A 26,910-nucleotide genomic window follows, 5' to 3' on the forward strand; every position below is an offset into this window, starting at 1 on the left:
ATCTATGAAATGTGATCTGTTTTGAGGTTTCAGGCTGAAGCTTTTGAGAAAATGTTAGAAATTTACCACAATTAACTCACCCTGTTCCTACTTAAGTTCATATCTTTATTTTTATAAATACCAACCTATTAAAGGAATTTTTTAGATAATTGAATAAAGCAAAGTTAGGGCCTTACTAAGTATTTTAGTTGTCTCAAAAGGAACAATTTTTTGGAAAATCATGCTTATTTTCCTTAGTACCACCCACAGGGGTGTTTGTAACAATGGGCGAATTCACAGTAAATAAGCACTTGGATGTTTGGCTCGTCCGAGCACGAATTCTCCGCAGAGCTGCAGAAAATCAGCTCGTGCTGTTGATGGCAACTTTCCATCCCGTCAAATCTGCATGTGCAAACCGCTCCCAAACGCGTCTTTATTTCGGCAGTGTATCGTTTTTCTCTCAGTGGCAAATTCAGTGAGGCACAGCTTTCACAATATTTCTTTGTGAGTTGAAGTCTTGGCACTGGACGTCCCCTCGCGATGTTATTGCATTATTCTATTATACGCGCAGTCATTGTTGGCGGTATTTGGCATCGCCGAGGGAAATGCAAGTCTGTCGTCTGGCGATGGAGGCGCGGTGTGAATGATAGTGCAATATGCGGGCAGGAGGTCGAAGGACCGCCTGGGATTCGGCTGCCCTCAGAGACAGCCCGTCGCGAAAATACGACGCGAAATTGAACGCCGTGAGCCGAATAGACTGAATGGAGGGAAAGATTAGCGAATTTGACGTGTTACTGCTGAATAAATGGCGGAAGAACGAAAAATTATTCGAGTGATCGAGTGGCTTCTCAATTTGAGTTAGGCGACTCCACCAAAAGTATTAGCCGGAAGCGGGCGATTAAAAAAATAAGCAAACACAAACACTGAATACTTAGCATCAGCATTTGCTCAAAAGTTAAAGCCCAAATAACTTTTGTATTCGATATACGATTGAGTTAAAAAAATATACAGTTCCTTTAATAGAATATTTTTTGTTAATTAGAGTATGATGTGGGGATGTTATTTTCATTTGAAAGAAGAATCGAAATATCTTCTAAAGGTAGGAGAAAGTAGCATATTTGTACAGGTATTGCGAATTTTTAAGCAAGTGATTACAATTAGTTAAACTTTTAATTGTGTTATCATTATCAACGAAAGAACAAATATCTGACTTCCAATGTAAGTTTGCTTCGATTTTTCGTACTATTGTTTCAAATAATGTGCTCGGAATGCTATTGATCTATTAATTTCAATACTTAGTTTTGCATCCTTTTACTCGTTCAAAATTATTTTTAAATTTAGAACGTGTTCAGTTTATAAAATTTCAGGTTCCCTTTTGATTGTTAGAGTTAAAAGATTTATTTGTTTAGAGTTTTGGTGTTATTTTTTACAGTAATAATAATTATTACAGTAAACCCTCTCAACAACGGACACCGATGAGGAATCTTTAATTGTCCGTTGTGGAGAGCTGTCCACTAATGGGAGATTGGAAATGTTAATATTGGTGTTCCTACAAAAATGTCCGTTGTAAAGAGGTGTCCGTTATTAGGAGGTGACCACTGTTTTACTGTAATATTTTTAATATTTAAATATTCAAATAATACATACATACAACTTTACTTCACATCAGTTATAATGGAGTCACAAGTGTAATTTTTTTTATTATTTAAATAATCAATAATATAATCTATACTTTGGTGGGGAGCTATTTATTAAGAAAAAAAATTAAACTTAAATTAGAGAAAAAAACAAAATTTTTTTTTGTAAATTCAAAGAAGTAGAACAATGAAAATTTAATGCAATTTTGTTTCTTTATTGCTCAAATTTTGTGGTTTTTCACTTCGATTTCAACTCAACTAATAATATAAATTGCATTAATTTAACAGGTGTTACAAATATCGAAGTGATTTTTGCACCAAATGCTTCTGGCGTCTTGAAAATTTCATTTCACTGTGCATAATCGTAAGGATCCACATTCGTCGAAAAATCTTTTGCAAAATAAATAAAGTTCCTAGCTTTATCCAGAAGGAAAACATGAAGACAAAAAATATTCCCAATTTTATTATTTTATGTTGTTACCTATCATCTTTTACTTCTAACTACCGTAAACATTTTTATTTAGAACCATATTTTGTAGGTATTACCTGTTTTAAATAACCTTGAAAAAACATTTCATCTTATTTTTTTAACTTCTTCTGGGGACTGAAAATTTTATTTTTTTGATTCATTCTCTTTTATAATAGTACTTTAGGGTATTAAGTGGTACTATTTTATCTTAAAATAACGAAAAAATTAAATAGTGTCGGAAATATTTACCTGCCACAGAACATTTTTTTGCTTGATTTAAATCAAGTTCCTCAGAATTTGCTAAAATACAAAAAGTGGTACAATAAAGGCTACTTTTCCCTGTATTATGCGTATCCTACATTTTTATTCATATCTCTCAATGAATGTAATAACCCCCATAATTGCCGATTTACATTACCACTCTCTCATCAATTGGATAAAGGGTCCGTAAGTGGTTGAAGAGATAACACTTACATAGTTTCCCCTATTATTTACTGCTGAAGTACTGTGCGTCAATTGAGTGGTCGAAGAAGTAGGCTGAAAGTTGATCGGGGTGGTAAAAATGACTCAATTTCCGCGGCTCAGTCCAATTACCGCCTCTATCGGTAATTATTGGTTAGAGGATGATAATAAGTGGCGTTCGGCGCGAAGATAAGGTGGACATAAATATGGTAATTCGGTGGAAATTGTGGAAACCTTTACGATTCAATTATTTTCGAACGCAATCGTTTCATCCCTGCCGTATTGATTTTCCTGACTTGGCACTTTTCTGCAAATTAATATCAGAGTTGTTAATGAATCTCCACGGAAGGTCAAACGGCTGCAATTAATTCTAGAAGTTCGTTATCGCCCAGCTCTCGACGATCATTTATATTCAAAATCCGTAGAAGCCAAAAATGCAATTTTGTGCAAAAATCCCGCCGGTATTGACAGGCCGCCAACACCTATTCCTGTCTTGGAGCAAGTCTAATATTTCTTAAATCGCTTTCGTCAGCTTTTGTGCGACATTCGTGATAATTGGCAGGGAGTGAAGCGCACACATGAGGCAATAAAAGATCGAAAAGAGGGTGTACAACGATAAAAACCCAATAGGAATCTTGAGTGTTTTTACGGTTTTCTAAAAAGGCCTTTCGCCCAAATTGGAACTGCTGGGACGGCCTGGCTCGTAAATTATGCACCCTCAATTTACTGGGGATTAGCGCAAAAACTAAATATGACACATTTAAATTATGACTGAAAACGCAATTTTTTCAGTCGAAGAAAAACGCCCGTTTCGGGTTACAGAGTCGTGTTTCAGCAAAGCTCATTAGAAGACAGGGTCCAAAGCGTCTCGTTTTACCCCAGATTAGACACTGTGTAAATTGATAATAATTTCGTGTTCTTTGTTGCGTCTTCTTGCATGTGGTGATTAAAATCTGCAATTAGTTCCGTTAGACGCAACCACGCAAATTAGATTTTTTCCCCGTGTTTCATTTAATTTGGCCCGTCATGCGATCGAAGAGACTTACGATGAAAGGCCTTTTAAGACGTAGGAACACAATCCCTTTGCATGAAAGTGATTACGTCTTTGAAACTCGATGGAACTTATTGTATAATGTATTTTGTACCGTAAGCGGACTACTTTTCGCCACCCTTCATAAAGTTTCGCCGTATTCTTCATTCCTTTTTATTTCCCTTTCATTTCCATTAGAGTGTGCAGAATGCAAACCATCAGGTGTTGTTTCCCTGTGGCGATTTTATTGCAACAACAAATTCCGCCGAAAAGTGCTTGGACGTGTCATAATTCCGGCGCGAAAGCCGGCTTAAACAACGGAGGGGAAGAGTTCATCAGTATCTCACCATTAAAATGCTCTCTGGCGTGCACTAGAGCGCAAGAAAAAGGAGCGAAGGGCGGCCCTAAACAAAGTGCGTGAATTTCACTAGCAGGTCCCCAATTAGAGAACGGTAGAAAAGAGAAACATAAATTCATCACGAGGATGAGATTTTACGACTAAGCTCGGGTAATAAAGCAGGGACTTGGTTGCGGCGAACTCACTTACTATATTTCGCATAATAAATTCATGGATGCGATACTACCCCTTTCAAGTGCCCACAATTAAGCCCAAGGAAGCTCGGAATTTTTCAGGGGGAGAGATATAGACCTGACATCTCCACCAGCTGACAGTCATCACTCAGCACGAAGGGGCGTAAGCGTCAATTTTTCACAATTTCAGAGGGTGCCCAAACAGCGAACTTCTTTAGTATGTTAACTAACCAAGGCTCATCTATTTCTTTAATAAAGCATTAACAACATAAAAATAAATTCTGAGGGGTAAAAGGATGTATCAACTGCTAGAGAGAGAAACTTGAAATTTTTTGTTTTATAATATAGGCAACCACTAAGAAAGAAATTCACCCTCTAAGGGGGTTAAATGGGGTGTTAAAATTTGAATGAAAACTTTAAGGAAATATTAAAGTTATAACTTTAAAAATTGGTATTCCAGCTTTTGGTTAAAAGTGAAGAAACAGTTCTTTCAGAATTTTCGAAAAAACCCTATGAAGGTTAAATGGGGTGAGAAAATTTGTATGAAAATCCGAAACTTTTAAAGCTATATCCATGAAAATTTGTATTCGAACTTTTGGTAAAAAATAAAAAACACTTGTTTTAGGTTTTTTTGAAGTTTTACTCCTAAGGGGGTTAAACGGAGGATGGAATTTGTATAAAAATCTGTATTTTTTTTTATTTTGTATTCAAGCAAGTTGGTATACTAGGCTTTCTGTAAAAAAAAACGTGTTTTTTTTTTAAATTTTGGAAATTCCATTCCTAAAGAAAGCTAAATATAAAATTCTGTAATATTTTAACATGAAAACTGGCATGGCATTTGCGTTTTCTGTGAAAAATTAAAAATACCTGCGTGTTTTATGATTTTTATTTAATTCAACTCGTAAAGGAGGTTAAATAAAGAATTCTGTCATTTTTAAAGTATTTGAATTGGTATTTGGGTTATCGGCTAAAAATATAAAACCCTTATGTTATGTTTTGGAAATTCCACCTTCAAGGGGCTAAAAATCTTTCGTTGTTGAAGTTATAATCATAAAAATTGATATGTGGAGAAATATGTCTCAGGATTTTTGGGAAATCAACCCTTAAGAAGGTTAAACGGGGTGATGAAAATCTGTAACTTTTGAAGTTATGTCTATAAAAATTTGTATTCAGCAAAATAAAAAAACATATTTTATAATTTTTGGAAATTCCACTCTTAAGGGCGTTAAACAGAGGTACGGAAGTTGTATAAAAATCTGTATTTTTTTACTTTGTTTTGAAGCAAATTGGTACTAGACTTTCTATTAAAGAGAAAAAACAAGTTTATTGCGAATTTTGGAAATTCCACCTCTAATAAGAAAGCTAAATATAAAATTCTGTAATATTTTAACATGAAAACTGGCATGGCATTTGCGTTTTCTGTGAAAAATTAAAAATACCTGCGTGTTTTATGATTTTTTTTTTAATTCAACTCGCAAAGTAGGTTAAATAAAGAATTCTGTCATTTTTGAAGTATTTGAATTGGTATTTGGGTTATCGGCTAAAAATATAAAACCCTTATGTTATGTTTTGGAAATTCCACCTTCAAGGGACTAAAAATCTTTCTTTGTTGAAGTTATAATCATAAAAATTGATATGTGGAGAAATATGTCTCAGGATTTTTGGAAAATCAACCCCTAAGAAGGTTAAACGGGGTGATGAAAATCTGTAACTTTTGAAGTTATGGTTATAAAAATTTGTATTCAGCAAAATAAAAAAACATATTTTAAAATTTTTGGAAATTCTACTCTTAAGGGCGTTAAACAGAGGTACGGAATTTGTATAAAAATCTGTATTTTTTTTTACTTTGTTTTGAAGCAAATTGGTACTAGACTTTCTATTAAAGAGAAAAAACAAGTTTATTGCGAATTTTGGAAATTCCACCTCTAATAAGAAAGCTAAAAATAAAATTCCGTAATTTTTCAAATTATTTTATTTTTTTTTTTTTTGAAGAAAAATAAAGAAATACGTGTTCAACGATTTTCAGAAATTTCACCTGCAAAGGGGGATAACTAAAAAATTTGTCATTTTTGAATTATTAGAATTTGTATTTGGCAAAGTATTTGGGTTTTCCGTCAAAAATGAAAAAACACGTATTTTTAATATTTTTACAAATTTTACACCCAAAATGGATTACATATAAAAATTCGTCATTTGGGCTATCGGTTAAAAATAAATAACATTTATTCTAGGTTTGCTGGAAATTCCAGCCCCTAGAGGGTAAAAAATTTTCTTTTCTGAAGTTATAATCGCTTAAAAAAGAAGAATTTAGGAAATTCTACCAACCAAAGGGAGTTAAATACAAAAATTTGTCATTTTTGAAGTTACAGTCAGTACAAAATTGGTCTTTGGGCTTTCTGTTAAAATGAAGAAACATAATTATATGTCTTTTGAAACATACCAGGAGATTAAATAGGGACTTAAAGTTGGTTTGCAGTTATAAAAACAAGCAAAAATAACTCGACTTTGTAATGGGTTACTGTTTTAAAGTTTACAATGAAATTATGTGTTTCTCATTTTTTTGCTTTATTTTCCACCGTTTCAAAATAGTGGACACAGATTTTATTTGTCAAGGAAAAAAAACTTTTTAGTCAAATCTCTTTACTTTTGTCAATTGGAAGTTGTAATTTTGGGGCTGGAAAAGGTGCTTTTGTCATTTCGCGCTGCAATTCCCCTATCAGGTGTTCCTGATCTGTCCATTCATCAGCATTGGAAGTTTTGGACACATTCGGCGTCCCCAATTGCGGCTCTTTGATACCGACATTATCTGTATTATCGCAGTGCTGAACAACTAATCGAAAATTAATCCCACACCGGCTACAGTTTGCATAATATCACGACATGTCCGACCGGAGTTGCGGGAGAGATTAAACGCAAAGTCTGTTAGCTTAGCAGCTTGTCTCTCACATAGCATGTTTAAACGCAGATTAGTGGCCTGTAAGTGTTGACCTTAAGTCTCTCATTTGGGCCAAGTCACAAATTCAGCCCAAAATCGACGAAAAAAACCATTTAAATTTCAATTAACTCCCTAATTTATCGGCCGCACAATTGCCCAATTATGCAAATTGATTTTATGGTTTTTTAACGACCTATAATCAATTTGAAAACAACAGAAAATCCGCGATTTTTGGTAAATGTTAATTATCGGTTCAGTTTCAACACGACTTCGGTGTAACTTGTTGTTTCATCATTGATCTTGTCTGAGGCAAGCAACCCCAGCACGGCTCATTGGTCTCCAAATGTTTGCACCGCTAATTCCGTAAATCTCCGCCATCATCCGTACTTTTGAAGAGAGGGCCTCAGGCCCGTGTCGGACGCAAAGAGGGACGTAACGCAATTAATCGGAATGGAATATTTAAGTGGAGCTAAATTTTCTTTTTAACTTTGTCCCCTCGTCTGGCGGGCGCCCCGCGTTCGCAGGCTTAAATTATGGAATTTATGGAAAATAGCAGTGCAAATTAGCATTGTTAAATGCCCCTTTATTTCCATGCATACATTAATTTCGGCGCGGAACTTTTTCCATACTAAGCCAATTTTCCGGCTATTTTTTAAACCGCAGATTTGGCATAACATTTTTTATTAAAAAAGAGTGAAATACCAGTCTTTGAACACAAATTTTATTCATTTGAGACAATTTGGAAGGAGAACTTGGGAAGTATGTTGCTGAGGTGTTCTGAACTATCTGATAGATACAACCGGCCAATTAGGAGTTTGTTTCTTTTAATCAAAGCGGGCCTGCTTCGGAATCTTAATGGAGTTGTCCCAAAGAAATAAAAAGGCCAAAATGACTCAAGTCTAACTCGCTTACATTTCCCGTCATTGTAATATCACGTGTGAAACTATTGGAAACAACGTTTCCTTTCTCTGCCACAATGCCGTGATTGTCGGCGAATCAATGGAGCTTGTTAGCTAATCAAGTTATTATTCTTGCGTTAGAAATCTTGACAAAACTGCCTAAAAGATTCCAGCAAATGTTTCACACCTTCCCTTTGTTGAAATTTCCACGAGAAGCAAGTGACTGCACGCTTGATAATCACAGTGAAAAGCCGACAGGGAACAATGGGACTGCACACAGAGTGAGTGTATTGAAAAAACAAACACCACAACCAGACTAGATCCAATCACTCTCAGGATTGGATTTTTCCGACTATTTTAAATCCCGTTGATAACATCAATCCGGGGATTCCCGGGAAAAAACCGTTGGAATTGATTAATAATTTCGGGGTGTCAGCGTGTTCGAGATTTATGTCTGGCTGAAAAAAGGAAGATTTGTGTGCGAGTGCGTGTACACGATTCTTGCGATCACAATGAGCCCATAAATTTGGCCGCATTCCTCAAAAATGGCTCATCGGTGGGTTTGGAGGGAAATTGCCGTCGTAACTGTTAAATAATCCCCAAGAAGCCAGAAGCAAGAAACGAGCGAATTAACACTAAACCATTTCACTCACCTAATCGTATTCGTTGAACAAACAGGCCATAATTTCTCTACTTTAACAACCCGATGAAATAATGCTTTTAATTAAAAGTTAAAGAATCTTAATTTGATCCCGGTTTATGTTTGCTCACCAGAATAAAAGGATTATAAAGTCTTAGCAATTGCAAGCGTCTTGCTTTTAAGAATGTTAATCGAATGCTTTTGTCTTGACTAAGTATAAATAATAAAGGAATGGCTAAAATATTTCCAGAGAGAAAATTAAACTCTGACGTTTATTTCGGCCCTTCTTTGTTTCCCCTCTCGAGCTACAATTAAAAATTAAATTACGGCCGTAAGATTTTTGAGATTGCGTTTGATATTCGCCCCCTGACTACATAGGGGCAACTCTCTGGCGAGTTGGCGCTAATTCCGCTTTTTTCTACAACCCTTGCCGAAACGCTCGTTAATTTTATTAGTTTATTTTCAAGCTCCACCACGTTTTTACACATCTCTAAGGTAATTCGCATCGAGCCGAGCAATTTTACAAAGCGTTCCGTTAAAATATTGTGGCAGCGGGACATAATAGCGATAATTAAATCGAAGATAAAGCCTTTTAAAATTATCTCCATTTGTCTGAAACGTACTTAAGTAAAGTGTCTTCAGTTGATAACATCCTACGGATATTTAACCGAAGACAATCCAATGAATGGGCGCACCAAGCCATTCATTCCCGCTGGATTCCGTTAAGCGGATCCATTCGTGCAAGAAGAATTGCCATATAAATAAATTCCAGTCAATGTTGGGATTAAAAAACACATTTTGGAAAATAATTGAGGTTTCCCTCAAAAATGTGTGTAAGATTGTGGGGCAAAAATGAAATAATAAAAATCGGCAGCAGTCCTTTCAGCAAGGTAAGTCAGAAAATAGCAACCTTTTGTGCGCCGCTGGTGCGAACTGGGGTAGAGTTCCCATCAACAATAGAGCACTCCGAGTTTAAATTAATGCCATGTTGATAAGTGTACGCCGCGGCTGTCCAAATATTAAACATGTCAGTGCAACTGCCTAAACGGTCTGGCATTCTGAGCCAAGTAGATTTAAATGTGAATGGTCTTTGCAGTGATTAATGCCGACCTTTTGTGTTAGGTGTTGGGTATGTGATCGGGTTACAGATCACGTTTTTATCCCATACAATTGAACCGGGACGCTAAATTTACCCTTTTTTGTCTGTACAACTGTGCGAAATCCTTTAATAGTCACACCTCGAAAAAAACGCCCACGTAGTGGACAATGCTGGGTCCATCATATGGGTGGAATTGTAACAGGAAAACCTCCCACTCTTGTAAAATCAATGGGATGCACCTACGCGTTTATAAATTAATTGGAGGACAACGAGGATTGACAGAGTAGGGTAATCGATTTCCGGAATCAGAATTCATTCTAATAATAGAGAAGCCCACACAGTTTTGTCGAGCCGTTTGAAATGTTAAACCAAGTGCTAAAAATAAGGACTGCGCTTTCATAACTAAATGGCTTCGGAAAAATTTATTCCATCCGGGAATTTTATTAGGCAACAAATATAGTTTCCAGTTCTTCGTTGGTTTGCACAATTCTTTACCAATCATTTAAGTTTAGGTTTTAGAGTCAAACTACAGGGTAAGAAGTCATAATTTTAGTTTCCCAATTTCAATAACATCACATTTAATCCTCTTCCATAATTTAAAACGACGCAATATCTGAAATGAGTTTCTTTTTTGAAGGGAAAGTGTTTTATAAAGAAAGACCAAGAAATTTGTACTAATAGTCCAAAGTTAGCACTATTTTTTTGTAGAAATAATTTGTTTGGTACTGACACAGGAATTTCAAAATTACTAGTAACATTAGTAATGTTTTGCGACAAAAGAGTTTTTGGGAAAGGATAATCATTGAAACTGAAGTAAATCAGTGGATTCTAAAATTTACATACATTGCCTTGTAGGCGATAACATAAAATACTGACGTACTACAACTGTTGAATATTTTTTGAGGAGCCTTTTTCTAGTTTCTGGTGGCTTTGAAAACGGAAATCAGTAAGTAAATTGTTTAGTAATATTACTTTTTTACCTTTATAACTTTTGCTGTTCCATTTGTTAACGCAAACATAAAATGTTGTTCTTTTTTCTTACGTTATTAAATAAAACCAATAATTTTTAAGTTTCACTGGTTAATTTTAATATTGTTGAAGTCTTTAATTATTAAAACCTATCTAAATAATTTTTTTAGAGCTATTTTCACACACAAGATTTTTTTTGTCCCATTCGTCATGTGTAAAGAAAAACTAAATTTGTCAAAAATCGTTGCATTTCCCTTCCGTTTTCTGGTTTTAATAGTTTCAACACCTTTTACTTCAAAAATAGTTATTGGAATTTATGCTTTTTAAATTAACAGAATTTTATAACGCTTGTTCAACCATAAAAATGTGAGATCTTTTTTGTGTCCCGTCCGTCATCAATTTGTACTTCTTTTTCTTGCTCGTATTTCAAATTTTAAAAACGTGGCTCTAATTGTAGGTAGCAAACAATTTGACTGGTACTAAGTTCCCTCTACTGATACTGTTCGTAAAAATTGAAAATAAAATTTACAAAAATTTGTGCAAATAAGTGTCCCGTCCGTTAGAATGGTTGTACTACTACTTGTTTAGATTTGCAGAACAATTTGATCTTGGAAGAAACCTTTAAATAAAAGTACGGTTGTTAAACTTGAAGTTGATTGTTTCTTGTGAACGCTAATCCCACAGCGGAATTACCATCACGTTCCTCATATCTCGTCCAAGTCACTCTCAATAAACGTCTGGAGATAACGAAAAAAATAATGAAATAATTAATTACAAATCCAAACATGGAGCTGCTAATGCAGACTAAATTAAATGGGTGAGATATGCAGATCATTAGACAGTCGATTAAATAATAAGATAGAAAGGAACATATGAAGCCACCATGGTAGCAAGTCAGATGCTCAACAATGACATGTCTTGGGGTCAGATTTGATTGACAGCTCATTTATATCTGCATAATAGCGTGATTTGGTACATAAAAGGTTTAAAAATGGTGTTTCATAAGAATTTTAATTTAGTAAATAATGTAGTGTTAAAAATTCGTTATAGGGACAATGAGGACACCGTTACGTTATGTCTTGATTAATTGCACTATCATCGTATTTGTACTTGTGTTACTAGTTCCACGTTTATTTCTGGAGCAAAGTTAAATGAATATTAAATTGACTCCCGACTTATAAACTCACCTTTACGACACGCTTTTTACGGCTTGTTTCGAAATACGCTCCTCATGTAAAATGAATTGCACAAATATTTAAATATCTCGCTCGCAAATTAGCCGCGGCGAAAGTTCGATTTTCGTCGTAAAAATGGGGAGCCACCTAAAATAAGTCTCTGGCGAATTAATTACGTGAGTAATCGTCTATTTCCTAATTTCTCCGCAAATCCCCGAGCTTCCCCCAGATTTGGGAGCAGCGTCAGTTATTAATTTTCGCAGATATAATTTATTTTTCGACCGTAATAACTTAATCCCGGCATATGCCGTGGTCTTTTGTAAAAAATAACAATTGCGGTGAATCGTAACGCGCCTCGTTTACTACTATGATATACATCCCCTTTGTAGACGTCGTTGAAAATGAAATTTACGATCCGAAACACGCCATAAAGGGGCGGCCATTGTCATTTTTTCCTGCGGGTAACTTATTGTGCACAGTTAATTAAGAAGGTATTTTTGATAAAAGTATTTTTAGCGAGCTCCGCACATATGTTTTTTAGCACACGAAGTGGAGACGCCAGAACGTTTTAATTAGTTGAAATTTACTTTTGTAATTGTTTCAAAGACTAGCCGGCCTTTTAAAACCCAATTCGGGGCGTTTTAATGATGCCACATGCTGGTATTAACACGCTTTTTGCCTCATCCGATCCAAAATTTAAAATATTGTTAGCGACATATTAAATTCCACAAAATTCTAAAGATTGCCGTAATGTGTTAATCTCAGCGACCATCCATCATCATTTGTTGCGTTAAATACCCCCACTGCGAGTTCTTTCACACCCTGTTACACTGATCGTGTTATTGTATTCCGAAGTGGTGGGGTCTGCATATATGAATATCATTTTTAATTTTCCCGTTTTGGGCGATAATTCAGGCTCGAACTAAGTGAAAAGCTAATAAAAATTTAAAAAGCAAGCTTTGTTTCATTTCTAGCCATTCATATCTAAGTTATCAGTTATAACAACCAAATTAATATCTCCTATGGAAAAGTTTAAACGAATGTTTTATGCAAAACCGAAAATAATTCAGGGGCTAAAATCACCTATCAACAATTAGAACTACCTTATTATGAGCCAGAAATTACCTGTTTTCTGAAAATCGTTGTTTGAGTGCACGGAAAACTTTAATAATTATTTTTGCGTTTTTCAAATGCTTAAACTTTAAGCTTATTCTTCCTAATTTTGCTCAAATAGATACCGAGTTTATGAACGTCTGCAATTATTCTGCTTTTGCCTTTTACGAGCTTTTTAGCATGCCTTTGAGCCCAAAAGCTCCCTTAGTTCAAATGAAAAACTGCAAATGAAGTCGAAAATGAGGTTGTTTTCAAAATATTTTTCGTTATGTTTATCGTATTTTGCCTAAGCTGGACCAAAAAACGAATACACTAATAGAAATTGACATTCTTTTGGCGTGTTTAGAGAGATTTTATTTATTTTGATGTTTCGTTTTATTTAATAATAATGATAATGAAAGATTCAAAATAAGGTACTTTTGCCTTTTTTGAGCGTTTTAGCGTCTTTGAACGTGAGGGAAGATAAATTTGAAGTCAAACCCAGAAACCCAATATATTTATTTTATTGGTATCTATTGGTATTTCAGAATGTTTTAAGTTTACTTTATATTTGCCCATTGTACTCGTATTCCTGAAAGTTAATTTTGGACGATTTCTTGCTTAAAAAAATACAGGTATTATTTTAAGAATTGCCTGAAAACGGTTTTTTTGCCGAAAACATGGACTCACAGACGATTTTTTGCTTGAAACTAACAAATTCTTATTAAACATACAGAGAAGGCTTTATTCTGGCTCAAAACGATATATTTTAGTCAATTTTCTGCTTAAAACACAGATAACCTTTTAAGAGGTAGCTGAAAACAGCTTACATTGACCGGGAAAATAAATTTACAGACAAATCTTTGCTTAAAAACGAGAAAACAATTATAGAACAAACAAAAAAAGCTCTATTTTAGCTCAAAAAAAAACGAATTTAGCTTTGGCTTAGAAGGAAATTATTCATTTTAGAAACTGTTAGAAACGAGAAAGATATTATTATTGTTGTTATTTATTATTAGGTAAAGAAGGCACCATTTGTAATTCATTTTATTAGAAAACGATTTTCTGAAATAGAATTCTTCTTCTGAAATTGATTTTCCTGTTCTGAACTACAGTTAATAAATTTTAAAATACAATTGACTCATCTGAAAAACGGTTGATACTTTCTGAAATTACTCTGTTCACAGTTCTATTATATACATTTTAAATTCCAATTGGAAAAGGTGTAGTTTGGGCAAAACACCTTTCCATCTTCACTTAAAAAAAATCTTTAGAGAGTTTATGTTATACGGTGTATCGATGGTAGGGAGAGGATCGTTTGAATGATCTAAAAAGTAAGAAAGCTTTCACAAGGAAATAAAACTTGAAAATTTTTTCTTAAAAAATATGAGCTAACGTGAATGAAATTTTGCTTAAAAATTAATTATTAATCGAATTGTCAATAGTCTATAATGTAAATTTATTTTTTACACTACTTTTGGAAATGTTTTTTTTGCCTTTGTTTTAAGCTGATGAACATTTTAACCAAATGATATATCAGTAAATTAAAAGCTGATAAATGGTGTGAAAGAGTCTATTACAGCATCTGTAGCTGTTTTTTTGTAAAGTAAATGTGAATAACGTGTGCTAAAATTTTCCTTTGAAAAGTCGTGAGATTAATCTTTTTTTAGGGAAAAATATTTTTTTTATCATTTTCTTTTTTATTTTTGATCATTTTGGGCTTTAATTCCTTTTTTCATACCTGAGTTTTCCTGCTGAAAGCTCACATCCAAAAGCAAATTTTTGAACTTTATTGTGGAAAATGTTTACTTTGGTCTTTGTGTTACATTTTGACCTGTTTAGTGATTTTATGATGTTATGTGTGTTGAATGTATGTATTTTTAATGTCGGCATTGTTAATAAACAGATTTCGTCGCCAGTGCGATAATTCGGCGTCCAATCCGACCTAACAAGAATTTAAGTGAATAGAAAGCGAGCAAAAGCGCAGTAATTTTGCGACGGTCTGTTGGAATAAATCCAAGTTTTTGCGACATTTTTCTTCGAGCGTTTGAGTCGTAGATCTTTGCGGTGCTTTGATCCGGGAGAGAATGCATATACTTCACAGCAACCGAAGTCTGTTCGCGGGTAATTTACTCCGACTATGTGTTAATCACGATGTCCTGATGTATACCTTTCTTCTGACAAGCCGCACTCAGCCGTGCACATAAATTTTAAAGGAATCTACCGTATTTATAGAGAGAACACCGAAATATTTACGGGCTTGATCAAACCACTGCCGGCAAAAACACGAATTATTCAGCTGTTTTGAAACCAAGTCAATAACTGCGCCTAGACGGAATTGACGACCAATATTATATTAATAGAAATTTGTTCAAATTGGGTTTTAAACTGAAACGCAAACACTGAGCTTGCTTGCTGGCTATTGATTTTCGGCGGCATTTTCGCTGTTTGCCAAACGACAATAGCGAGTTTTGCACTAACAATCTATTAATTAAACCTCATTATGAGCGCTTTTGACTTTTGTGGTCGCGACTACTTTTTTAGCAAATTGCCGTTGTGTAAAGTTTATATGAGGTGGTTAAGCGGTGCATCCTTGCAATAAAATCTGTGATTGTGGTGTCGCCTAGAACAGCTCCCTCGTTCTCCCGTGTGCCGAGCATCCAGGAAATGTGTCCCATTTCTTGCACGAGCTGAGACAAACGTCCAAAGTTGTCTGCGTGAATCCCCAGCCTTCAGCACGACATAACGGCGCAATAATTAATTACAATCGAGACATTTTAGTTCGCTCCACAGACAACCACTTGTAAGCGAAGTCGAGGGTCGGCCATCTCATCCCTCGGGATCAAGTACGTGTTCCCGACTTCCTGAAGGATTGAAGCATTGAGAAATGCCGTAGTCAAAGCGACTGCTTTTAGTTTCGCGGACCATTTGCCATTTAACCTTCGTAATCTTTCAAAAGAACGCGCGCTACCGTCACATAAGCACTGCCTACTGTAATTGACTCGATTCTCTGCGTTTATCACTCGTGCTGTGGCCAGAGCTTCCTATGATATATCGGCGGCGGACCTAATGTGCAATAAAAGAAAATTTACGGCTGCTGTGCTTAACACACGATACAAACATTCCGGTCCTTTCGAATACTGCGCTTTAGGAACGATTAACATTTGTGAAACGATTATTGACCCTAAATCAGATTACGATACTTATTTATCGCCCTCTTTACGAAAATTTCAGCCAAAGTGAAGTAAATACAACGGCTAATAAAACATTCATTACCTCAACCGTTCGACTATTTCATAATAAATCATTCAGGTTTGTACGAGCGTACGATCTCTGCTTTTAAAAAGTCTATTTTTAATTTAATTACAAAATTAAACGTTAAAATACTTACACGTAAAATGGATGCTTCAATACAATAGGTCGCACCGTAAAATTTTTATTGACTTCACATTTTTTCCTATAAAAATTTCAGGATTACCTGAGCACTAAAATACACTGCTTTAGAAAAATAAGCTCGGGAATTTTGATTATTTTTTATACCACTTTCCAGGTTATTGCTTTTAACACATTTTCCGTTTTTATTTACAATAAAGCCACACGTGTGTTTTATTTATTTTTAACAAAAATCGTTGCTTTTCATATTTTATGGCTTTTGACGAATTGCTCAAAGCCAGTGGTTTAAAGCGAAAAAACTTCTCATTCCAGATCTAGGTTTATGTTTTTTATTCGCTTATGAAGTTTATTTAGATTTAAAACATTTCGGCTATTTATTTTTTCTGTTGTGTTCTTTATAAACAGTTTCAACATAACGGGGCAACTACTATTTGCAGGAATGTATCTTGATATTTGTTATGGAGAGAGTGCAGGTCAGGTCAGGTCAGGTCAGGTAATTTATAGGCTTTTTTAATTGAATACATTTTTATATAATATTGTAATGTGAGAGCAAAGTCAGTAAAGTGATCTTTGTGGTTTAGAAATACTTAGACGAAAAAATTTTTCGGAACACTTTAGTCACTGAAATGTAAAGAAATTGGACAAAACTCGAAAAATGAAAGCTTTGAAAGAACTAGCAAACGGATATTCAAAGACTGATGCAGATATAACAAGGACAATAATGAAAAAAAAGAAGGGAAGCGGAGATAAAGAAGTTAAGAGAGAAGGAACGAAGACAGGAAGGAAAATAAAAAGAAGAGGGGCAAAGACAAAAATAAAACCAAGAAGAAATTAAACCTGGAAGCAAGAAAAAAAGAAGAGAGATAAAACGAGAAAAATAGAAACGAAAACTAGAGGAAAAAAACAATTTATAACTTATTAGAAGAAACATTGTGCTATTTATTGAAAGAGTAATGGCTTTATATGAATGTAATGTAATTACATTTAAATATTTTTGATAAATTTTTCAAAATAGTTGGATTTCTTGTTGATTATCAATGTGCTTCTATGAAATATTGAAATATTGAATGTCATTTTTGATCTAGGTAATTTTCGGGAAAAAGTGCAAGATTAATTCACTCAAAGACGTGTTTAAATGTTCAAAAAAGGAATACTTTTGATCTAATTTGGAGACTTTGTTTAATACTTAATGATAAAATTTTGCAAAATACTTGGTAGATTGAAAACTCAACTGTTTGAAAAAGCTAAAATGATAATAGTTCTGACCTAGTTTGTCAATTTTGATTTTTTTCGGCCCAATATACATACATACAATGAATTTAATAAAACTTTGTCAGAAAACTGCGTTTTTTTTAAGAAAAAGGTGGAAATATACTTAATTTCGAATTTTTCGTTATAAATACTTGATAAATATTTATTTAAACTGTGTGTATGTACTTCAATAATTGTCAAGTTAAACCTACTTTCTTTAAGTTTCTATGAGAAGTGTGTCAGAAAGATGAAAAAGCGATCGAGACCTCGTTACTGTAACAAAATTAATTTGCACACTTTTCCGAAAAGAAATTAAGCCGCGCTTGATTGTGATTTCCTTTGATAAAAAGTGTGTTTGTTGCGAACCTTTAAGAATTTTTTCCCTGGCCATGAGACTTTGAAGATGTGAAATAATTGTTGTCAAGTCGAAAAACTAGGAATGTGAGGCTTGCCTGTGTTGCAAAGATCAAAGAACGCACGTGTTGAATGTATTAATCTCGAGCTTGCCTTTACAAAACCCATTTTTCGTCGCTATTAGTCTTGATAAAACAAATTTTCTCTCTTGAGCGATAATTAAGGTAGGTTGTTGATTCGTCGGCGGCGCTTCATTGTTTCGCATTTGCGACTTCCTTTAATTAATTAATTTCGCTGCCTGGCAATCGTCAGAATTTCGGCGCGAAATGGAGTGCCATTGGGGCAAGAGTGTCGTCTGAGGCGGTCACCGTAATAGAGCGGAAGTTGTGTGTATTCCCGGTTTGCGAAACAATTCCGGCGATTAGCATTCGAGATATAGCCGACATAATAAGTATGCATATTGCGGTTACGGCTGCATTTCAGGAGGTCCATATGGCCATTCCGAACACATTCTGGCAATAATCTGCATATTCCACTCGCAACATTGCTTAAAAAGAGCATCCCCGTTCTATACGACGCGAACGTGTATCGCTACTCTGTATAAACGGTGATTCAACCGTATCCATTTCCGTAAATCTTTCTTCTATTTCCTTAAATGCGCAGTAGACTCGGCGTTCGACTTTTCGATTCCCCATATCGGCTTTGATCTCTCCTGTTTTTATTTCGTGTTTGATATTCTTACGCTAAATGCATCGATCTGCCTGTAATAACGATACACTCCGGCCAATTTTAATAACTAACTGCACAATGAGCTCCGACATTTTTCAGACGGCTCTCGAGAATGTTAGATTACCATCAAACTGGAAAGTTATTTATTCGAGACGAGCACACTGAATTTTAAATGCATGTAAGACTGGAACTACTTCGGACACTAATGTGACGTTTAAAAATAAAATTCGAAGTCGAGATGAATTTATATTCGTTTTAATACATTCCGGCGTATGTGCACCTACTCCCGGATTAATGTCATAAAAGCAGTCCCTTGTCTACTCCGGCACGAACTAGTGCACCGAGTGTCTGACAAGCTTCAAACAAATTCTCGAAAATACTGTTTCAAAAAACTCAAAAAACTGTAGCGTGACTTTTAGAATACATTTCTAATTTCTAATTAAATAAAAAAATATTGCATTTTACACGCCTGACTGTACGTTCGAAAGGTATCTCCACTAATTTTTTGGTAATTTTTCACTTGCAGATGAAAATAATAATCAAAAAAAAGAAATTTTCGACCAAAAAGTCAAATTCACTTCAGATGATTGTTTACGAAATTAGCGAAGAAAAATACCAATCAGATTTTGAATTAAACGCACTTTTACATTTTAACTTTAAAAACTATTTTTATTTATGAGTTGCTACTTGTGGCGTCGTAAATTTAGGTGAACTGTAATTGCGGTAAGATTGTAAAAGATTTCGTTGGGATATTTCAATGCAGGCATCAGTTTTATTGCAAGACTGTAAATAAGGGGCTTCAAAAAGGTCGGCTACTGGTAACTGATCCCTTTGTTGGCAAATTATACCATCTTCTAATAAATCACGCGTCTGGTTTGCGTCTAAATAAAAAAGACCGATTATTTCACCAACCAAGTAAAAATTTATAATTCTGATACCAGCGTTCGATGGGCTAGCAGGTCTAAAAACTTTGTAGTTAAATTAACAGTTAGTCCCCAAAAACTCAACTGCTACGACTTTATTTAGTAACAAAAAAATTTAATAAAAATCGAGAACGGTCTTTATCAATGTACAGACTGGTGTGTAAAATTTAAGGATTTTTATTTCATTAGAAGTCGCGATTTTCTTGGGTTGCCTGACCCTGTATACGCATTGTCCCAGCGAGATGCAAATTAATTTAAAAATAAATATTTTTTTAAAAAATTTGTAGATACCAAAATTGTCAAATACACTGAGCGTTAGGTGTAGAGTTAAAAAATACTATGCTGAAAAATCAAAATTAAAATTTCGTTTAAAGAGACTCTGCATGCAATCGTGCGAATAGTGGTATATCATTCAGTAAAGTTTTTTTCGAATTTTTTTTTACTGTGTTCAATAGAAAAAAGCAATCATTTGCAATGGTGTTTTCAGAAAAATACTAAAAAATAGTTGTACTTGTAAATACTTCGGTCACTAATTTCAGACAACAGAGAGAAACTTTTCAAACGAAGGAAGTATTAACAGAAATTCGAGCTTTTGAATTTTTGTGCTAATCGCTGTTAACTCGGGGCATTAGATTATCGTGGCTCGTGTGCTAGCGTTTAATTCTCGAAATGGAAATCCGATATCGTCCAAAACGTAAAAATCCCTTATTGTCGCGTCAATAAATCATGTGACAAATGAAGTAATTTCATTTCATTTGGATACCGGTGTTGTAGCCAGTGTCGAAATAATTGCATCATTTATCTAATATTGAAGTGTACGATCAGTCTTGTCGAACTCTTGCTTGAATTTTAAGCGATCTCCCGATACAATCTAAATCTTAGATGTAACAAGCTGTATCAAAGCAAGCCATTCAAGCACACCCACTCCCATCAGATACCTTTGATTAGTACCTGAATATAAATCCTCGCCCGGCATAAATCTCCGCTATCTGACGCCCGAATATATCGTAGATAATGGGATAAATCCGGAATAATAACTATGATCTTGTTAAGTGCGATTTAAATAGTCGCCTCATAAATCCTGATTAAGTTTGGCGGGATTCCGGTTTAGATTAATACAAGAACGTGCAGAATTAATCGCGCCGACTTGTGGAATATTTCAGACGACCTCCGGACTTCCGAGCCATGTGAGGGGATTATGAGGAATGTATTCTTTGCCCAAATTAGTTTAGTTTTGAAAGGTCTCGCTTTTCAGCCGTATGCAAATTGCTGGATTCGAGTTTGCCAACTTCGGTACAAATGTCTACGAGTTTATTGCAACTGAATTATAATCGAGCTCAACCAACAACACAGGTTTGAGAAAGTTTTCTCGGGAGAGGTTGTTGCTATCAATTTTTTCCACTTGCTGCTGCCACACTGTACGGCATCTTCCGGCACATTTGGCAAGATAATAGATACCTTCCCTATCAAACTATCTATCTAAAATTGAAGCCACTTTATTAATGAGATACGAATCAAACGCGTAGTTTAAATTAAGATAGCGACGACAACTGTGAATTATATTTCCACTTGGTGTGTGTTTGCTGGGGTGTATTATTTGATTCCGATACTTTAATTAGGGTCCTAGGCCCCCTGATTGATCTTTCAATAATTCAAACGATCCCAAAATTTAATATTTTCTAATGAAACCTTGTTAGAGTACCCGAACGCGGCTCATTACCGCTTATTAGATTATTACCTCGTCTAAATATCATCATTCCTGGAAATCCAATAATTATATTGAAGGCAGCGCAGCTAGAGAAGTGATTTAACTCCGAGTTGATTTATTCATGAATTGAACAGTAGTTTTTGTAGGCAGGTAATTCGAGGACGTCTAATAAGACTGGATCTTGTGTTTGGGAGAGCGTTTTTTGCGTCTGCTTCGAATGCAAGAAACGTAAAAAGGGTGAACAGCTGAAAGTAAGCAGAGTGCATCCTCCATTTGTTGTTCTATTAGATTATTTTGAAACACAATCTCCTTGGAAATATCACGTTACGAAATTACTCGACAATGTCCTACCTACGGCGCCATAGCAAAATAGCACTACTAACACTCCCGGGAAATCACATAAGTAATGCTCGAGTTTGAATTGGACGCGCACTGGGCAAGCCTTTTTATATTCCGGAACTAACACGACCTAATCCAACAGATGAACCAATGCTTAGGAAAAATATGTACACATTTAAGTACCTTTAAGTATTCATTGGTTATTCACAACGAACATTTTTGTATGAACGTAACAAAATCTATATCAAAATTTCCACCTCCCATTAGCGGACAGCTCTCCACAACGGACAATTAAAGGTTCTCTGTCGGTGTTCGTTGTTGCGATATTTTATTGTATTTATATGAATATTCTTTCAATAATAATAATAATATAACAACAATTTAACATAAGTTATGAGAATTTGCTAATATTATTTTAGAAATGTAGATGTTGTAGGTACAATAAGTAGGTGAGCAGATTTAAATCTAACGAATTGATCGTTTTCGAGACAGTTTTTCGGGCGATTTCCAAAATTAGAACCCATCTGAGATCGCCCCCAAAATTACAAATTCCAGCTTTCCTCCCGCTTTTTTAATATCGTGGCAATCGTAAACTTCGCGCACGCGAAATTAATAAAACCAAGCCAAAATGTCTATTTCATATTTGGTGAAGCGCCGATAAATTTTTTTATTATGAATTACCTCCGCCTCTTCTGACTGTTTTACTGCAGTTGTACGTATCCCTGGTGGTGTTTTGCCGCGTAATACAACAAAAATATGTTGTGTCAAACTTCGGGAGTCAAGTGAGTACAAGCGGTATAAATCAAGAAAGCCACATGGTGAAATTATCTTGCCTCGGCCGTGATATATGGCCCAGAAATCAATTATGAACTCCTTATGTTTGTTTTTCTCAGAAGCTCGAAACAAACTTTTTATCACAGCGCTTGAAAAATCATCCCCATTTGTTTTCGGAGCGTAATTTTTAATACTTCGTTGATGGCCTCTTATAAACCGCAATTTATTTTATCGCGGGTACTAAACATATTTTTCGTCAATGTACAACGCATCAATAATTTCATGTTATCATATTTAACATCGAGTACAGATTTATTGCTAACCACCGGAATGATTTATGGCAATCAGCTATAAATAAAATTCGAGCATTTTTCACCGACCAAATTTCACCTCTTGTATGTGCGGCCGCCGGGGTGAAATATGATGGAAAAAGAGTGCTTCAGACAAAAAGGGTGCCCACGTCCAGTATCCATTAGCAGATTTGCCACCAAGAACGACTTACAGGGACTTTGCTCCATGGGCTCCTAATGCAGATTTATTTCGGGCTTTATTTATGAAGCTTCTGGAGACTCAAATGCCAGGATCATTGCTTATTCATCAGTGCCACAAGAGTTCCCGATATAAACCCAAAAAATGAAATTGTAGGCGCAAAAGGCGACTGATCTTTCACACAATTAGACAAATATAGTGCCCTAAAGGGTCCTTGTATCCAGTTCTGCTCCTGTATAAATATCCACAAAGGAATTGGTCCTTTATCTTTTATCTAGTTGGCGTTTTCATAGTTTTGAAACAGCCAATATATTCTATACATCATCGTCTCTAAATAAAATAATTTTCGGTAATTTTTAAGGAAATTACGTGTTTTTTTCATATTTTAACTAAATATGCCAATAATCCAAGAATTTTGTTAAGTGTTTGGAAAACGGAACCGTGTAATTTTTTAGCCTATTCTAGCGATTTTACGCGACCTGTTTTTGGTTCACTTTAAGAAAAAACTGAAATATGTGAATTTTTATTTTAAAGAATGGTTTTAACCTACTTTTGCAGTTTCTTGCTTTTTTAAATATTTCGCAAAAATTCTTAAAATCATCTAAATTTGATCAAAATTTCGATTTTATTTTTTTTGCTTTTCTTTCGTGCTCATGTTTATGATGTGTTTTAGGTTTCAGTGGAAAAAGTAATTTAATTTTGGTTGGATTTTTGGAAACGGCTTTCACCTGAATGTGGCGTTTGGCTCGGCTACTAATTGGCTCACATTTTGTTTTTAATAACAGGGAATGGTTTCGTGGGCGTCTTCTAAAAAATGAATCCGGAAAACACTCAGATGGGTAAATTAAAATGATAATTTTTCAGTTTCACAGTTAATTTTTTATTTTTGGCTTTAAGTATTTTAGCTTTTTTGTTTCTTAATTTCCTCACAGTATCTCAAATTATTCATTCCCTCGATTTTTCAGTTTTTCATTTTCTGTTTCACATCTTATCTTTTTAATGTTCTCACTCTTTGTTTAATTATCATTCTTTCAGTCACCTATTATAGATCTACAGAATTTCAATATTACTGTTTTTTAGTATATGAATTCCAGTTTTAAATTTTTTGGCTTTTCAGTTTTAATTTTTTTATTCAGCATCTTATGTTATGTTCCTCTTATCCAGTTCTATAGTTTTTCAGTCTCTTAGTTCTTCAGAATTTCAGTCTCATTTTTTTTAGTGTTTTGTGTTTTTAATTTCTCAGCGTTAGTTTCTTTGTCAATTTTTACAATTTTAATTTTTGAAAATATTCAAACTCTAATTCTGTATTAAATGATTTTTTAATTTTAAACAATTTTTGTATCATAGAATTTTTGTGTCAGCCTTAATTTTAGAATAAAAAATAATTTTAGACGTGTCAAAATTACAGTGTCCGCCAATTATTATTGTTAATTATAATTTTTAAAATAATTTCTGTCTTCGTACAAACTTCTTTGACACCTAAATAATGTTTTTAACTTCCTAAAAATCAGACCTTTAGTTATGAGTTTATTAGTTTTTTTTCTAAATTTTTGATTCAATTGCATTTTTAAAATTTTTTCTCAGTATCATTTGAAATGGGTTTTTGAAAAGACAGTTCATTTAAATTCCCGAATTATACAGATCAAATTTTGATCAAAATTTCGATTTTATTTTTTTTGCTTTTCTTTCGTGCTCATGTTTATGATGTGTTTTAGGTTTCAGTGGAAAAATTAATTTAATTTTGGTTGGATTTTTGGAAACGGCTTTCACCTGAATGTGGCGTTTGGCTCGCCCACTAATTGGCTCACATTTTGTTTTTAATAACAGGGAATGGTTTCGTGGGCGTCTTCTAAAAAATGAATCCGGAAAACGCTCAGATGGGTAAATTAATTATCACGTTAGTTAGACGCCCGACAGGCGTAGTTAATTATAAAGTTAGCAAACAGCGATAGGATTCAATACAGAGAGTGCTACAATGTTGGAGGGAAGTCAATAGCGTTTATGCTTTTCACAATAAGACAGCGCGTCTCCTTGCGTCCCCAACTTTGTGTGGAGATAACTCGAAGATCATTCCGGTATCGTCTATGACAAGCCCATATGCTGTTTGTTTATGATGGAGATTATATTTGATAATTTAAGTTTGAAACATGCTGTCGGAGTTTAATAAGCATTAAACAGTGAACGAGATGAGCTCGAGAAAATTGTTTTAAAGTAGTTAAGTTTGCGCAGCCCGTTATCAGCGAATATTATAATCTCCGGAACGAGTGAATCGAGTTACTCAGGTGGAGGGCCATCCCCGAAACTGGGATAGTTTGCATGTTTTCGTGCCGCCGCAAATAGAAAATAAACTTTCGTTCAAATATTTATAACGTCTTCACGGGAGTAGCGGCATTATGTCTGCATGAACCACATAATACAGTTTATTACCAAGTTTGCAACTTATAAGCGTCGATGCAACATTATGAGTGTTTGCAAACTCCTAAAGTCTCTTAAAATTTAATCAGTCTTGAGTCTTGACTCATTTATTACAGCGCTTCGTTAGTGCCGTAATGTTCTCTGGTATAAATTTCGTTTTAAAGATTTGGATACAGATAGTTGTTGTTTTGTTAGCGCGATGCTTTACCTTCACAAAGTACCAACATTCAGCAAAAGTATGATTTATCGGTTTGTGGTTTTCGTTGTGGTAGAGCAAAATTTTATTACCTCAATTTCGTTAATTTATTGTTTGTGCATATAAAAGCTTAGAATCATTTATCATTTTATGTGAAATTATAATGAAAAATTTTAAGTTTGAAATTAAATATGTATTTAAAATATGCAACTAAACGCAACTGCTTTTACCAGTTTAAATATTAATATTTTCCACATTATTTTTTAGTACAAAAAGTGGCTATTAAATGTTGTCTACTTATCTCATAAACTGCCAGTTTTATTAAAACTCCACAACCGTCAAAACATTTGTAATTTTCTTTCCTTTCGGAAGTTATTGTTAGAAATCAAACTTTCTCTTAAGGTAAAATATAATCTTTTCAAGTAAACCAAATTCTGAGTTAAATTTTTTTGCATAACAGTTTTTATCAATAATTTATCAATGAAGCAATGTGAAGGAAAAGACATCGGAAAAATAGCAACTTAATCTTTAGATGTTTGAATATTTTGTATTTTTTTTACTTTTTAGAAGAGAAATTGTTAAAAGATTAATACATATATATTGCGGTATAGTATTTCCAAGTATTAAAAATTTTAAATAATTTTTATATACCAAGGGAGGAAATAATCATTTAAAGAAAAGATGAGGCTGATTTTTCCCGGTGTTATACATATGATTTTTTTGACGACGTTATCAGAGGCCAAGAAAAGCAAATTTCCTCGGTTATTACCATACTAGGCTTGATTGTTTACGTAAAAATATGAAGGAAATCAATCAGTATATTGTTAAAAAGTAATAATAAATAAAATAATAAAATCAAATAACAAAAATAAAAAACTGTATAATTCGGGAATTTAAATGAACTGTCTTTTCAAAAACCCATCTCAAATGATACTAATAAACTCATAAAACTAATAAACTCATAACTAGAGGTCTGATTTTTAGGAAGTTAAAAACATTATTTAGGTGTCAAAGAAGTTTGTACGAAGACAGAAATTATTTTAAAAATTATAATCAACAATAATAATTGGCGGACACTGTAATTTTGAGACGTCTAAAATTATTTTTTATTCTAAAATTAAGGCTGACACAAAAATTGTATGATACAAAAATTGTTTAAAATTAAAAAATCATTCAATACAGATTTAGAGTTTGAATATTTTCAAAAATTAAAATTGTAAAAATTGACAAAGAAACTAACGCTGAGAAATTAAAAACACAAAACACTAAAAAAAATGAGACTGAAATTCTGAAGAACTAAGAGACTGAAAAACTATAGAACTGGATAAGAGGAACATAACATAAGATGCTGAATAAAAAAATTAAAACTGAAAAGCCAAAAAATTTAAAACTGGAATTCATATACTAAAAAACAGTAATATT

General features: G+C 34.1%; 1 protein-coding gene across 2 annotated transcripts in view; it reads left to right on the forward strand.

The window, feature by feature from the left end:
- pxb overlaps positions 1 to 26,910 on the forward strand; it is a 132,463-nt gene that overhangs the window by 34,387 nt on the left and 71,166 nt on the right. The window lies entirely within an intron of this gene.

Source organism: Tribolium castaneum, chromosome 3 (assembly GCF_031307605.1).
Source record: "Tribolium castaneum strain GA2 chromosome 3, icTriCast1.1, whole genome shotgun sequence".
NCBI lineage: Eukaryota > Metazoa > Arthropoda > Insecta > Coleoptera > Tenebrionidae > Tribolium > Tribolium castaneum.